The sequence below is a fragment of the Bombina bombina genome, chromosome 1 (genome assembly GCF_027579735.1).
Source record: "Bombina bombina isolate aBomBom1 chromosome 1, aBomBom1.pri, whole genome shotgun sequence".
Classification (NCBI taxonomy): domain Eukaryota; kingdom Metazoa; phylum Chordata; class Amphibia; order Anura; family Bombinatoridae; genus Bombina; species Bombina bombina.
The window spans coordinates 1,386,111,418-1,386,127,577 of record NC_069499.1 but is presented as its reverse complement, the minus strand read 5'-3'; the positions used below and the strand labels follow the sequence as shown (position 1 = coordinate 1,386,127,577).

The 16,160-nt window shown below is 38.7% G+C and overlaps 1 protein-coding gene across 1 annotated transcript in view; it reads right to left on the bottom strand.

The window, feature by feature from the left end:
• Positions 1 to 16,160, bottom strand: part of ITGA10 (integrin subunit alpha 10) — a 203,538-nt gene that overhangs the window by 15,669 nt on the left and 171,709 nt on the right.

The following is a 16,160-nucleotide window of genomic DNA, read 5'->3' as shown; positions in this document are numbered from 1 at the left end:
AGACGCTCCCTCGCGAGCCTAATTCTGCCTTCGAATTTAAAAGACAGTCAATTGAAAAAGAGACTATACCCCAGGTAAGAATTTTTTTTTATCAAAAAGCATTTCCCAGAAATGAAACTGACAGTCTGCAAAAAGGAAAATTTATAGAACTTTATATAAATACATAAAGTGCCAAACCATAGCTGAGAGTGTCTTAAGTAATGAAAACATACTTACCAAAAGACACCCATCCACATATAGCAGATAGCCAAACCAGTACTGAAACAGTTATCAGTAGAGGTAATGGTATATGAGAGTATATCGTCGATCTGAAAAGGGAGGTAGGAGATGAATCTCTACGACCGATAACAGAGAACCTATGAAATAGATCTCCGGTGAGGAAAACCATTGCATTCAATAGGTGATACTCCCTTCACATCCCTCTGACATTCACTGTACTCTGAGAGGAATCGGGCTTCAAAATGCTGAGAAGCGCATATCAACGTAGAAATCTTAGCACAAACTTACTTCACCACCTCCATAGGAGGCAAAGTTTGTAAAACTGAATTGTGGGTGTGGTGAGGGGTGTATTTATAGGCATTTTGAGGTTTGGGAAACTTTGCCCCTCCTGGTAGGATTGTATATCCATACGTCACTAGCTCATGGACTCTAGCCAATTACATGAAAGAAAGAGTCTTTGACGGCCTTTCTATTTTTTTTTCCTTTAAATTAAAAAGAAATTAAAAGCATGGGTATGATGTTTTCAAGGACTCTTCTAATTCATTGCAATTGTATCCTATAATTGTATCAAGATCCTTGATAAAGCCAAGCACTATTTGGTGACACGTACATCGGAGAACGCTGTGACGTCACCAAGAAACAGAGACCACCTTCAGAACCACAAACACCGCAAATCAGAGACATTGTTTCTTTTGAAATGGTCTGTTTTAGCGGAGGAGTTATCTCTTATTCAAGCCTGGTGATTTTCACTGTTTGTTAACAATAAATTTGTTTTACAAGATCCTATGAGTTACACTTCTATGTCTCCATTGGGAGCCCAATAAGCTTTTATATCTAGAGCTTTATATGAAGCGCTAGAGCATGTGAGTATATCCACCTCTTATTTTCTAAGCCATTTAGCATTGCAGGACTTCACTATTTGTAGCCCTGTTTCTTTTTTTTTTGGAGGTATTATCGTTTGAATCTGCAAACAATTCTTTGAGACTTAAAGGGACAGTCTAGTCAAAATTAAACTTTCACGATTCATATAGGGCATGTTATTTTAAACAACTTTCCAATTTACTTCTATTATCTAATTTGCTCAATTCTTTAGATATCCTTTGTTGAAGAAATAGCAATGCACATGTGTGAGCCAATCACACAAGGCCTCTATGTGCAGCAACCAATCAGCAGCTACTGAGCATATCTAGATATGCTTTCAGCAAGTGATATCAAGAGAATGAAGCAAATTAGATAATAGAAGTAAATTATAAAGTTGTTTAAAATGACATGCTCTTTCTAAATCACGAAAGAAAAAATTTGGGTTTCATGTCCCTTTAAGTCACTCAAAGTGTATTCTTTTGTGCACAATCACACTGTTTTTGTGTATTTTTTATTGATTTGTGATTTGGACAAGTTTATATTTTGCCTGTGTGTTTGTTTAAAAAAAAAAAAAATAATAAAAAAAAAATATATATATATATATATATATATATATATACACACATATATAAACATACACACAATATAGATATAGATAAATATATATATAAGCATTATAGGGCTAAACGAAGCTGTACCAAGTAAGTAAATCGCTATCTATCAAGCTAACAACTTATTGAGATGGTGTTTGTTCCTGAAAGTGTGCTTCTCTTTCTCTATGTGTTTAGTCTCTCTCTAAGGGGAAAAGGGGAAACCAGATGTGGACTCCTTGCCCATTGGGCTTAAAGGAATATGACTGCACCTCACTGAAGAGACCCAATGAAGGCCAAAACGATTGTCTGGGGTTGCCATGTTCCTTGTTTGGGATTGCATGGTATTTTGGGTTTGGACTGACCTTGTTGGGCAGGATCAGACTAATATGCTTTGGGAAAATTATTCTCTGTGAAAAGCATTACAAGGCTAAAAGAAGCTGCACCCAGGTGGTAAATCGCCATTGAACAAGCTAACAAGTCATTGAGCTGATGTTTGTTCCTGATAGTGCGCTTCTCCTTCTGTCTATATATATATATATATATATATAAGAGAGAGGGAGAGAAAGAGAGAGAAAGAAAGCCTCTGATGAAGAGGATGTTTTATGTGAAACACGTAAGGCCAAGCCCACCTTAGGTCACAGTGTTTGAATAAACAATGACTGCAGCACTGTTCTGTTTCTAACAGTTGTTATTTTGGCCATATTATTGGTCTAGTATATTCTTTGCATAGTCGAATTAGTAGTACCCCATTGCACTAGAGTCAAACCACAACAGTGTAAAGGGATCTGACATTTGAAGTATTGTGGACTGCAACCTGGATTGACTTTTACTATACCTGTGACTGACACATTATACGCTGACCTTACCTCATGTGACTGAGGTTTTGGAGAGTGAGTAGCCATTCACTGGGGGATTGTTCGTTTAACATTGTTTGTCATTTTGCTTTAAACATTATACGCTATGAGGAGGATCTTTTTTCAGATTGCTACATATTAAAGAGATTCCGAATCGATGCCAGATGACATTGTTCCAAAAATGAAGTGGGTTTGCTATATTGAATAGAACAGATCTTCTGTGCAGATATGAACTGTTTTCAAACTACTCATTTTTTTTATTTATTTTTTTAGTATTTCAGGAGTGCACTGCTTGGTAAATGTGTTTTTGTGATATATAAATATATATATAAAAATAAAATTTTCTTCTAAGTGAAAAACAATGCTTATTGAAATCTTGGTTAGTGCGTGAGTGAAAGCCAGAAGAGGCTTTTGTAGCACACTCCATAGAAGCCTATGGGTAAAGGGACTTAGAATGCTTGGTTGTATTGGTAGAAGTATTTGCAGCAGAAATAGTGAGGTTCTTATGCCATTTTACAGATCCTTAGTTAGGCCTCATCTTGAGTATTGTGTGCAGTTCTGGAGGCAATATCTCCATAAGGATATTAACAAAGGAGGGCTACTAAAATGGGACATGATCTAAAAAAATAAAACTTACTAGGAGATGCTCAATGTTCTAAATATGTATAGCTTTGAGGAGAGAAGGGAAAGAGATGATATGATAGTACCTTTCAAGTACAGGTATACCGCGCTAATACAGTGGGTTAGGGACCGGAGCCCCGCTGTAAAGTGAAAACCGCCTTAAAGTGAAACAAGGCAGTTTTAGCTTTCTTCTCACTTGCCAGTGTGTTTAAAAACTTGAAAACATGTTTAAACTAACTTATATTAGGGGTGCAATAGTGATATGTTTAGTTTAACACTAGCATAGCACAGTATTCAATTAGTATTCAATAAATACTATGGCATGTATTTATCAAGCCGTCAACCGCAAATACGCTGGAATTCCGCAGCGTATTTGTGGCGAGCCTGATTTGCCTTAGTTATCAAACCCTACAGACCGGCAAAAGTAGAATTTAGTGACGTAACATACGATCCGCCGGACTCAGTCCCACACAGATCGATGCTTACGTCACTACAGATGTTCCGAATGCAAGTTCGGCACTATCTGACTACTTTTGCTAGTTATGAAATAACTAGCAGGTACGCTCGGCACTTTAATGGCCCAGCGTACCTGGTTTTCAATCCGCCGCCCTGGAGGCCGCGGATACCATAGGAATCAATGGGAATCTGAAAGCAGCGAAAGCTTATGTTCGCAGCTGCCCGATATCCCATTGATTCCTATGGTAATGTCTACACCTAACACCCTAACATGTACCCCGAGTCTAAACACCCCTAATCTGCCCCCCCTACACCGCCGCCACCTACATTATATTTATTAACCCCTAATCTGCCCCCCCTACACCGCTGCCACCTACATTATATTTATTAACCCCTAATCTGCCTCCCCCTACACCGCCACCACTATCTTAAATGTATTAACCCCTAAATCTAAGTCTAACACTAACCCTAACACCCCCTAACTTAAATATAATTTAAATAAATCGAAATAAATTATTCCTATTTAAAACTAAATACTTACCTGTAAAATAAACCATAAGATAGCTACAATATAACTAATAGTTACATTGTAGCTATCTTAGGATTTATTTTTATTTTACAGGCAAGTTTGTATTTATTTTAACTAGGTACAATAGTTATTAAATAGTTATTAACTATTTAATAACTACCTAGTTAAAATAAAGACAAAAGTACCTGTAAAATAAAACCTAACCTAAGTTACAATTACACCTAACACTACACTATAATTAAATTAATTACCTACATTAACTACAATTAAATTAAATAAAATTATCTAAAGTACAAAAAAACCCAAACACTAAATTACTGAAAATAATAAAATAATTACCAGATTTTTAAACTAATTACACCTAATCTAATCCCCGTAACAAAATAAAAAAGTCCTCCAAAATAAAAAAAAGCCCTACCCTACACTAAATTACAAATAGCCCTTAAAAGGGCTTTCTGCGGGGCATTACCCCAAAGTAATCAGCTCTTTTACCTGAAAAAAAAAGTACAATACCCCCCCAACATTAAAACCCACCACCCACACACCCAACCCTACTCTAAAACCCACCCAATCCCCCCTTAAGAAAACCTAACACTAACCCCTTGAAGATCACCCTACCTTGAGACGTCTTCACCCAACCGGGCCGAAGTCCTCAACGAAGCCGGGCGAAGTGGTCCTCCAGACGGGCAGAAGTCTTCATCCAAGCTGGGCAGAAGTGGTCCTCCAGACGTGCAGAAGTCTTCATCCAGGCGGCATCTTCTATCTTCATCAATCCGGCGCGGAGCGGGTCCATCTTCCATCGACGTCGACAGTAGAATGAAGGTTCCTTTAAATTACGTCATCCAAGATGGCGTCCATTCAATTCCGATTGGCTGATAGAATTTTATCAGCCAATCGGAATTAAGGTAGGAAAAATCCTATTGGTTGATCCAATCAGCCAATAGGATTGAGCTCGCATTATATTGGCTGATTGGAACAGCCAATAGGATTGAACTTCAATCCTATTGGCTGATTGCATCAACCAATAGGATTTTTCCTACCTTAATTCCGATTGGCTGATAGAATTCTATCAGCCAATCGGAATTGAAGGGACGCCATCTTGGATGACGTCATTTAAAGGAACCTTCATTCTACAGTCAACGTCGATGGAAGAGGATGCTCCGCGTCGGATGTCTTGAAGATGGATCCGCTCCGCGCCGGATGGATGAAGATAGAAGATGCCGCCTGGATGAAGACTTCTGCCCATCTGGAGGACCACTTTGCCCGGCTTCGTTGAGGACTTCGGCCCGGTTGGGTGAAGACGTCTCAATGTTGGGTGATCTTCAAGGGGTTAGTGTTGGGGGGTATTGTACTTTTTTCAGGTAAAAGAGCTGATTACTTTGGGGCAATGCCCCGCAAAAGGCCCTTTTAAGGGCTATTTGTAATTTAGTGTAGGGTAGGGCTTTTTTATTTTGAGGGGCTTTTTTTATTTTGTTAGGGGGATTAGATTAGGTGTAATTAGTTTAAAAATCTTGTAATAATTTAATTATTTTCTGTAATTTAGTGTACTTTAGATAATTTTATTTAATTGTAGTTAATTGTAGTTAATGTAGGTAATTAATTTAATTATAGTGTAGTGTTAGGTGTAATTGTAACTTAGGTTAGGTTTTATTTTACAGGTACTTTTGTGATTATTTTAACTAGGTAGTTATTAAATAGTTAAGAACTATTTAATAACTATTCTACCTAGTTAAAATAAATACAAACTTGCCTGTAAAATGAAAATAAATCCTAAGATAGCTACAATGTAACTATTAGTTATATTGTAGCTATCTTAGGGTTTATTTTATAGGTAAGTATTTAGTTTTAAATAGGAATAATTTATTTTGATTTATTTAAATTATATTTATGTTAGGGGGTGTTAGGGTTAGTGTTAGACTTAGGTTTAGGGGTTAATACATTTAATATAGTGGCGGCGGTGTAGGGGGGCAGATTGGGGTTAATAAATATAATATAGGTGGCGGCGGTGTAGGGGGGGCAGATTAGGGGTTAATAAATATAATGTAGGTGGCGGTGGGCTCCGGGAGTGGCGGCTTAGGGGTTAAACATTTTATTTAGTTGCTGTGGGGTCCGGGAGCGGCAGGATAGGGGTTAATAACTTTATGTAGGGGGCAGCGGTATAGGGGGTGGAAGATTGGGGGTTAATATGTATAATGTAGGTGGCAGTGGGCTCCGGGAGCGACGGTTTAGGGGTTAATACATTTATTAGAGTTGCGGTGGGCTCCGGGAGCGGCAGTTTTCGGGTTAATAACTTTATTTAGGTGCGGTGGGCTCCGGGAGCGGCGGTTTGGGGGTTAATAACTTTATTTAGGTGCAGTGGGGTCCGGGAGCGGCGGTATAGGGGGTAAAACAATTAGTATAGTGTGGGTGTTTAGTGACAGGGTATCAAGAAAGCTGAAAAAAAGCCGAAGAGCAGCGAGATCGATGACTGTTAGTTAACAACAGTCCGCTGCTCATCGCACCGTACTTGGTGCGCGGCTTTTTGACAGCTTTTTTGGTAACTTTGGAGAACATATTCAGGTCCGCGGCCGCGATGTTAGGCGATCTTAGGCAAGCGTATTGGTACCGTCGAATGCAAGAAAGTCGACGGCTTGATAAGCAGATGCCTGTACCTGTACAATAGTGACAATTACTGTAGTACAATTAGCCAGACTATAGCACTGAGACACAGATTGCACTATAATGCTGTAAACAGAGTGAACTAAGCATAACAAAATGGTGCCAGTCACTTTTCTTGCAATCTCACGATTACAGCACTGTTTCAAAATCCTTGGAGGTTGAACTTCAGCTCCACAAAGCGCTGTATTAGCGAAGCACCGTGAAGTTAGGTATAACTGTATATGAAGGGACTTAGCAAAGTATTTTTCATAAAAAGAAAAATCCAAGAACAAGGGTTCATGATCTCAAGCTGAAGGTAGTAGATTCAGGAGTAAATTGCAGAAACACTTTTTTACAGAAAGTGTGATTGATTCATAGAATAAACTTCCACAAGAGGTGGTAACGAGAAACACTGTGGGTGACTTTAAGAATACCTGGGATAAGCATAAGGCTCTCCTATGTACTGGATATGTTTATACTTTTAGGAAGTATTGGGCAGACTTGTTGGGCCTATGGTTCTTATCTGCTGTCAAAATCTATGTTACTAATATTTTTTGAGCTCCATATGTAATATAGGTCATAGGGGTAGATTTATCATAGTGTGAGCGGACATAATACAATGTAGCGTATCATGTCCGCTGCACATCGATAAATGCTGACAGTATACGTGAACTGCTGGTGCAATGGCGCCCCCTGCAGATTTGCGGCCCATCGGCCGCTAGCAGGGGGTGCCCATAAACCCGATCATGTGCGATCGGGTTGATTTCTGTCCACGGCCTCAAAGCAGGCAGACAAGTTATGGAGCAGCGGTCTTTAGACTTGTGTGGAAACAGGGGCATCAAGATCCATACGGAGCTTGATAAATCAGCCCCCATAGTGTTTATTTGTGTAACTTAGAATAAATACTCTGAAACTGGTCAGTTGGTGCAAATGGCTCTATAGTAAATGGGATAAAATATGAAGTTAACCTTTGTATTATTTTTATGTAACCTTCATTATAAAACTATTTTAAATTATCTAAACACAAGGTTTATAAGTTGTACTCATCTTTCATTGTCTTTATCACAGAACTATTAAGTCCCCCTGGGGTTTTGTATGATAAATGCATAATTTTGTAGTTTGCTACATTAAATTTGAGATCCCTCTCACTTGCTCATATCTGTAGTTTTCTAGGAGTAAGTGAAAAGTAGGTTAGAGAGCTAAATAGATTAGCAGGAAGAAAATGGACAGCCCCATAACAGGACAGCTAGACAAGGACTGGAGCAAAGAGACAATTACAATGATAAAAAAGAGAAACAGCCATCACAGAAGAACAGACAAAATATAAGCAAAGCACAACATTCTACAATTTACTGGATTTTCCCAATTAGCCAACACTTCTTTAATTCTTTATGTCTCGATATTCCAAGAGAAACCTGGGACTGAGTACACCTTCCCCTAAGACAGGCCAAACCTGAGCTGCTGGTGCAATGCTGAATACGTAGAGCGTATTGCTGCTGTATTCAGCGTCGGATCAGGTCCGCCAGACCTTTGATAAATATCCCCCCTTATCTTTAAGGGGTTTTTTTTATGTCCTGTTACATTTTAAAAAAAGGCTCCACATTTTTAAGACTATTACCATCATTTTAAGCACATACGCTCAAAAAGGTTGACCTAGGAAAAGGAGAGGAGTTGGCAGCCATACAGCTAGATTAGGAGTTTTCAGCACTATAGGGAAATTAAAGACCTTGACAAAAGCGGCGTTATTTCACCTCCCTATAGTGCTGCTATTACAAGTTTTAAAAAAGCAGGCTTGTGCGGGCGATATGGTGGCGTTGAGCTCCATACCACACCGAAATCAAGCACTGCTTTGACGCGCTTGTGCATGATTTCCCCATAGACATAGATGGGGAGAGCCGGCAAAAAAAAAGCCTAATACCTGCGATCGTGGAAACAAAAGCTCCATAATGCAGCCCCATTGATGTATATGGGGAAAGAAAAAGTTATGTTTAAACACCCTAACAACATAAAAACCACGTCTAAACACCCCTAATCTGCCACCCCCGACATCGCCGTCACCTACATAATGTTATTAACCCCTAATCTGCCACCCTTAACATCGCCGCCACCTAAATAAAACTATTAACCCCTAATCTGCCGCTTCCGATATCGCCGCCACCTACATACAGTTATTAACCCCTAATCTGCTGCCCCTAACATTGCCGCCACCTAAATACACTTATTAATCCCTAATCTGCTGCCATTAACATCGCCGCCACCTACATTACAGTTATTAACCCCTAATCTGCCGCCCCCAATGTCGCTGCCACTATACTAAAGTTATTAACCCCTAAACCTCTGGCCTCCAACATCACTAACACTAAATAAATATATTAATCCCTAAACCTAACCCTAACCCTAACGTAACCCTAAACCTAAGCATAACCCTAACCCTAACGTAACCCTAAGCCTAAATTTAACCCTAACACCCCCTAACTTAAATATAATTAAAATAAATCGAAATAAACCTTACAATTATTAACTAAATAATTCCTATTTAAAACTAAATACAAATTTACCTGTAAAAAAAACCTAAGCTAGCTAGCTTAGGTTTTATTTTTATTTCACAGCTAAGTTTGTATTTATTTTAACTAGGTAGACTAGTTAGTAGATAGTTATTAACTATTAAATAACTACCTAGTTAAAATAAATACAAAGTTACCTGTAAAATAAAATCTAACCTGCCTTACACTAAAACCTAACCTTACAATAAAATGAAATAAATTAAAATTAATAAAATACAATTTTCTAATTTACAAAAAAAATAAACACTAAATTACAAAAAAAAAGAAATTATCAAAAATAAAAACAAATTACTCCTAATCTAATAGCCCTATAAAAATAAAAAAGCGCCCCCCAACATAAAAAACCCCTAGCCTATACTAAACTGCCAATGGCCCTTAAAAGGGCCTTTTGTGGGGAATTGCCCCAAAGAAATCAGCTCTTTTACCTGTAAAAAAAAATACAAACACCCCCCAACAGTAAAACCCACCACCCAACCAACCACCCCCCAAATAAAAACCTATATAAATAAAGCTAAGCTAACCATTGCCCTGAAAAGGGCATTTGGATGGGCATTGCCCTTAAAAGGGCATTTAGCTCTTTAACATTGCCCAAAACCCTAACCTAAAAAAAAAACACCCAAAAAAACACTAACCCCTGACGATCCACTTACAGTTATCGAAGTCCGGACATCCCTCCTCATCCAGCCGGCGAAGTCCTCATCCAAGCGGAAAGAAGTCTTCATCCTGGAGGCCTTTTCGATCTTCATCCATCCGGTGAAGTCCTCATCCAAGCGAGAAGTCTTCATTCATCCGGCACAGAGCGGGTCCATCTTCAAGACATCCGGCGAGGAGCATCCTCTTCTTACGGACATCACTGGAAAATGAAGGTTTCCCTTAAGTGACGTCATCCAAGATGGCGTCCCTTACATTCCTATTGGCTGAAATATTTCTATCAGCCAATAGGAATTAAAGGGGAAAAAATCCTATTGGCTGTTGCAATCAGGCAATATGATTGAGCTTTAATTCTATTGACAGATCCAATCAGCCAATAGGATTTAGCTCTCATTCTATTGGCTGTTCCAATCAGCCAATAGGATGAAAGCTCAATCCTATTGGCTGATTGCAAAAGCCAATAGGATTTTTCCCCCTTTAATTCTTATTGGCTGATAGAAATCTTTCAGCCAATAGGAATGTGAGGGACACCATCTCGGATGATGTCACTTAAAGGGAATCTTCATTTTCCAGCGATGACCATAAGAAGAGGATGCTCCGTGACGGATGCCTTGAAGGATGCCTTTCCGCTTGGATGAGGACTTCGTCGGGTGGATGAAGATTGAAGAGGCCTCCTGGATGAAGACTTCTTTCCGCTTGGATGAGGACTTTGGCGGCTGGATGAGGATGGATGTCTAGACTTCATAACTGTAAGTGGATCGTTGGGGGATAGTGTTAGGTTTTTTAAGGGTTAAATACCCTTTTAAGGGCAATGCCCATCCAAATGCCCTTTTCAGGGCAATGGTTAGCTTAGGTTTATTTAGATAGGTTTTTATTTGGGGGGTTGGTCGGTTGGGTGGTGGGTTTTACTGTTGGGGGGTATTTGTATTTTTGTTACAGGTAAAATAGCTGATTTATTTTGGGCAATGCCCCACAAAAGGCCTTTTTAAGGGTCATTGGCAATTTAGTGTAGGCTAGGGTTTTTTTTAATTATTTTTTTTGGGGGGTGGGCTTTTTTATTTTGATAGGGCTATTAGATTATGAGTAATTCGTTTTTATTTTTGATAATTTCATTTTATTTATTTTTTGTAATTTAGTGTTTATTTTTTTGTAATTTAGTAAATTGTATTTTATTAATTTAATTTATTTTATTTTAATGTAATGTTAGTTTTTAGTGTAAGGCAGGTTAGGCTTTATTTTACAGGTAACTAACGGCTAGATTTAGAGTTTTGCGTTAGAAGGGGTGCGTTAGCTAAGCATGCTTTTTTTCCCCCGCACCTTTTAAATACCGCTGGTATTTAGAGTTCACAGAATGGCTGCGTTAGGCTCCAAAAAGGGAGCGTAGAGCATAATTTACCGCCACTGCAACTCTAAATACCAGCGGTGCTTACGGACACGGCCAGCTTCAAAAACGTACTCGTGCGCGATTCCCCATAGGAAACAATGGGGCAGTTTGAGCTGAAAAAAAACCTAACACCTGCAAAAAAGCAGCGTTCAGCTCCTAACACAGCCCCATTGTTTCCTATGGGGAAACACTCTCTAAGTCTGCACCTAACACCCTAACATGTACCCCGAGTCTAAACACCCCTAACCTTACACTTATTAACCCCTAATCTGCTGCCCCCGCTATCGCTGACCCCTGCATATTATTATTAACCCCTAATCTGCCGCCGCAACCTACATTATAACTATGTACCCCTAATCTGCTGCCCCTAACACCGCCGACCCCTATATTATATTTATTAACCCCTAATCTGCCGCCCCCAACGTCGCCGCCACCTACCTACAATTATTAACCCCTAGTCTGCCGACCGGACCTCACCGCTACTATAATAAAGTTATTAACCCCTAATCCGCCTCACTCCCGCCTCAATAACCCTATAATAAATAGTATTAACCCCTAATCTGCCCTCCCTAACATCGCTGACACCTAACTTCAAGTATTAACCCCTAATCTGCCGACCGGACCTCACCGCTACTCTAATAAATTTATTAACCCCTAAAGCTAAGTCTAACCCTAACACTAATACCCCCCTAAGTTAAATATAATTTTTATCTAATTAAATAAATTAACTCTTATTAAATAAATTATTCCTATTTAAAGCTAAATACTTACCTGTAAAATAAACCCTAATATAGCTACAATATAAATTATAATTATATTGTAGCTATTTTAGGATTAATATTTATTTTACAGGCAACTTTGTATTTATTTTAACCAGGTACAATAGCTATTAAATAGTTAATAACTATTTAAAAGCTACCTAGTTAAAATAATTATAAAATTACCTGTAAAATAAATCCTAACCTAAGTTACAATTAAACCTAACACTAAACTATCAATAAATTAATTAAATAAAATACCTACAATTATCTACAATTAAACCTAACACTACACTATCAATAAATCAATTACATAAAATACCTACAAATAAATACAGTTAAATAAACTAAGTACAAAAAATAAAAAAAGAACTAAGTTACAAAAAATAAAAAAATAATTTACAAACATTATAAAAATATTACAACAATTTTAAGCTAATTACACCTACTCTAAGCCCCCTAATAAAATAACAAAGCCCCCCAAAATAAAAAAATGCCCTACCCTATTCTAAAATTAAAATTGAAAAGCTCTTTTACCTTACCAGCCCTTAAAAGGGCCTTTTGCGGGGCATGCCCCAAACAAAACAGCTCTTTTGCCTGTAAAAAAAAACGTACAATACCCCCCCCAACATTACAACCCACCACCCACATACCTCTAATCTAAACCAAACCCCCCTTAAATAAACCTAACACTAAGCCCCTGAAGATCATCCTACCTTATCTTGACCACGCCGGGTATCACTGATCCGTCCAGAGGAGGCTCTGAAATCTTCATCCAAGCCCAAGCGGGGGCTGAAGAGGTCCATCATCGGGCTGAAGTCTTGATCCAAGCGGGTGCTGAAGAGGTCCATCATCGGGCTGAAGTCTTGATCCAAGCGGGCGCTGAAGAGGTCCATCATCGGGCTGAAGTCTTGATCCAAGCGGGTGCTGAAGAGGTCCATCATCGGACTGAAGTCTTCTATCAAGCGACATCTTCAATCTTCAAGTGGTTAAGCCAATCGGATTGAACTTGAATTCCTACCTTAATTCCGATTGGCTGATAGAATCCTATCAGCCAATCGGGAATTCGAGGGACGCCATCTTGGATGACGTCCCTTAAAGGAACCGTCATTCGTCAGGAAGTCGTCGGCCAGGATGGATGTTCCGCGTCGGCGGGATGAAGATGGATCCGGAAGAAAGAAGATTGAAGATGCCGCTTGATAGAAGACTTCAGCCTGATGATGGACCTCTTCAGCGCCCACTTGGATCAAGACTTCAGCCCGATGATGGACCTCTTCAGCGCCCGCTTGGATCAAGACTTCAGCCCGATGATGGACCTCTTCAGCCCCCGCTTGGGCTTGGATGAAGATTTCAGAGCCTCCTCTGGACGGATCGGTGATACCCAGCGTGGTGAAGATAAGGTAGGATGATCTTCAGGGGCTTAGTGTTAGGTTTATTTAAGGGGGGTTTGGGTTAGATTAGGGGTATGTGGGTGGTGGGTTGTAATGTTGGGGGGGTATTGTATGTTTTTTTTACAGGCAAAAGAGCTGTTTTCTTTGGGGCATGCCCCGCAAAAGGCCCTTTTAAGGGTTGGTAAGGTAAAAGAGCTTTTCAATTTTAATTTTAGAATAGGGTAGGGCATTTTTTTATTTTGGGGGGCTTTGTTATTTTATTAGGGGGCTTAGAGTAGGTGTAATTAGCTTAAAATTGTAAATTATTTTTTTATTTTTTGTAACTTAGTTCTTTTTTTATTTTTTATACTTTAGTTAGTTTATTTAACTGTATTTATTTGTAGGTATTTTATGTAATTAATTTATTGATAGTGTAGTGTTAGGTTTAATTGTAGATACTTGTAGGTATTTTATTTAATTAATCTATTGATAGTGTAGTGTTAGGTTTAATTGTAACTTAGGTTAGGATTTATTTTACAGGTAATTTTGTAATTATTTTAACTAGGTAGCTATTAAATAGTTATTAACTATTTAATAGCTATTGTACCTGGTTAAAATAAATATAAAGTTGCCTGTAAAATAAATATTAATCCTAAAATAGCTACAATATAATTATAATTTATATTGTAGCTATATTAGGGTTTATTTTACAGGTAAGTATTTAGCTTTAAATAAAAATACTTTATTTAATAAGAGTTAATTTATTTTGTTAGATAAAAATTATATTTAACTTAGGGGGGTGTTAGTGTTAGGGTTAGACTTAGCTTTAGGGGTTAATACATTTATTAGAGTAGCGGTGAGGTCCGGTCGGCAGATTAGGGGTTATTACTTGAAGTTAGGTGTCAGCGATGTTAGGGAGGGCAGATTAGGGGTTAATACTATTTATTATAGGGTTATTGAGGCGGGAGTGAGGCGGATTAGGGGTTAATAACTTTATTATAGTAGCAGTGAGGTCCGGTCGGCAGATTAGGGGTTAATAATTGTAGGTAGGTAGCGGCGACATTGGGGGGGGCAGATTAGGGGTTAATAAATATAATATAGGGGTCGGCGGTGTTAGGGGCAGCAGATTAGGGGTACATAGAGATAATGTAGGATGCGGCGGTGTGCGGTCGGCAGATTAGGGGTTAAAATTTTTTATTAGATTGGCAGCGATGTGGGGGGGCCTCGGTTTAGGGGTACATAGGTAGTTTATGGGTGTTAGTGTACTTTAGAGCACAGTAGTTAAGAGCTTTATGAACCGGAGTTAGCCCAAAAAGCTCTTAACTCATGGCTTTTCTCTGCGGCTAGAGTTTTGTCTTTAGAGCTCTAACGCTCACTTCAGACAAGACTCTAAATACCGGCGTTAGAAAGATCCCATTGAAAAGATAGGATACGCAAATGGCGTAGGGGGATCTGCGGTATGGAAAAGTCGCGGCTGGAAAGTGAGCGTTAGACCCTTACCTACACGACTCTAAATACCAGCGGTAGCCCAAAACCAGCGTTAGGAGCCCCTAACGCTGGTTTTGACGGCTAACGCAAAACTCTAAATCTAGGCGTTTGTATTTATTTTAACTAAGTAGCTAGTAAAGTTAATAACTATTTACTAACTAGTCTACCTAGTTAAAATAAATACAAACTTACCTGTGAAATAAAAATAAAACCTAAGCTAGCTACAATATAACTATTAGTTATATTGTAGCTAGCTTAGGTTTTTTTACAGGTAAATTTGTATTTAGTTTTAAATAGGAATTATGTATTTAATAATTGTAAGGTTTATTTAGATTTATTTTAATTATTTTTAAGTTAGGGGGTGTTAGGCTTAGGGTTACGTTAGGGTTAGACTTAAGGTTAGGGTAACGTTAGGGTTAGGATTAGGGGTTAATATATTTATGTAGAGTTAGTGATGTTGGAGGTCAGAGGTTTAGGGGTTAATTGTTTATTTTAGTATATTTCGTTGTGGGGGCTTGTGGTTTAGTAGTTAATAGGTTTATTATAGTGGCGGTGTGGGTCGACGGCAGATTAGGGGTTAAAAATATTTAAATAGTGTTTGCGATGCGGGAGGGCGGCGGTTTAGGGGTTAATAGGTTTATTATAGTGGCGACGATGTTGGGGAGCGGAGGAATAGGGGTTAATTTTTTTTAGTGGCGGCGATGTCCGGAGCGGCAGATTAGGAGTTAATAATTTTATTTTAGTGTTTGCGATGCGGGAGGGCCTCGGTTTAGGGGTTAATAGGTAGTTTATGGGCGTTTAGTGCACTTTTTAACACTTTAGTTATGAGTTTTATGCTACAGATTTGTAACGTAAAACTCATAACTACTGACTTTAGATGGCGGTATGGATCTTGTCAGTATAGGCTGTACCGCTCACTTTTTGGCCTCACAGGCAAACTCGTAATACCGGTGCTATGGAAGTCCCATTGAAAAAGGACTTTTTTAAAAGTGCGGTACTGACGTTGCGTGGCGGCCAAAAAAGGTGTGCAGTACACCTATACCTACAAGACTTGTAATAGCGGCGTTAGGGAAAAAGCAGCGTTATGAAGCATAAGAATGCTTTTTCACTCATAACGCAAAACTCGTAATCTAGCTGATAGTCAATAAAGGAAGAGACTGCTAAGGTATGTTAAG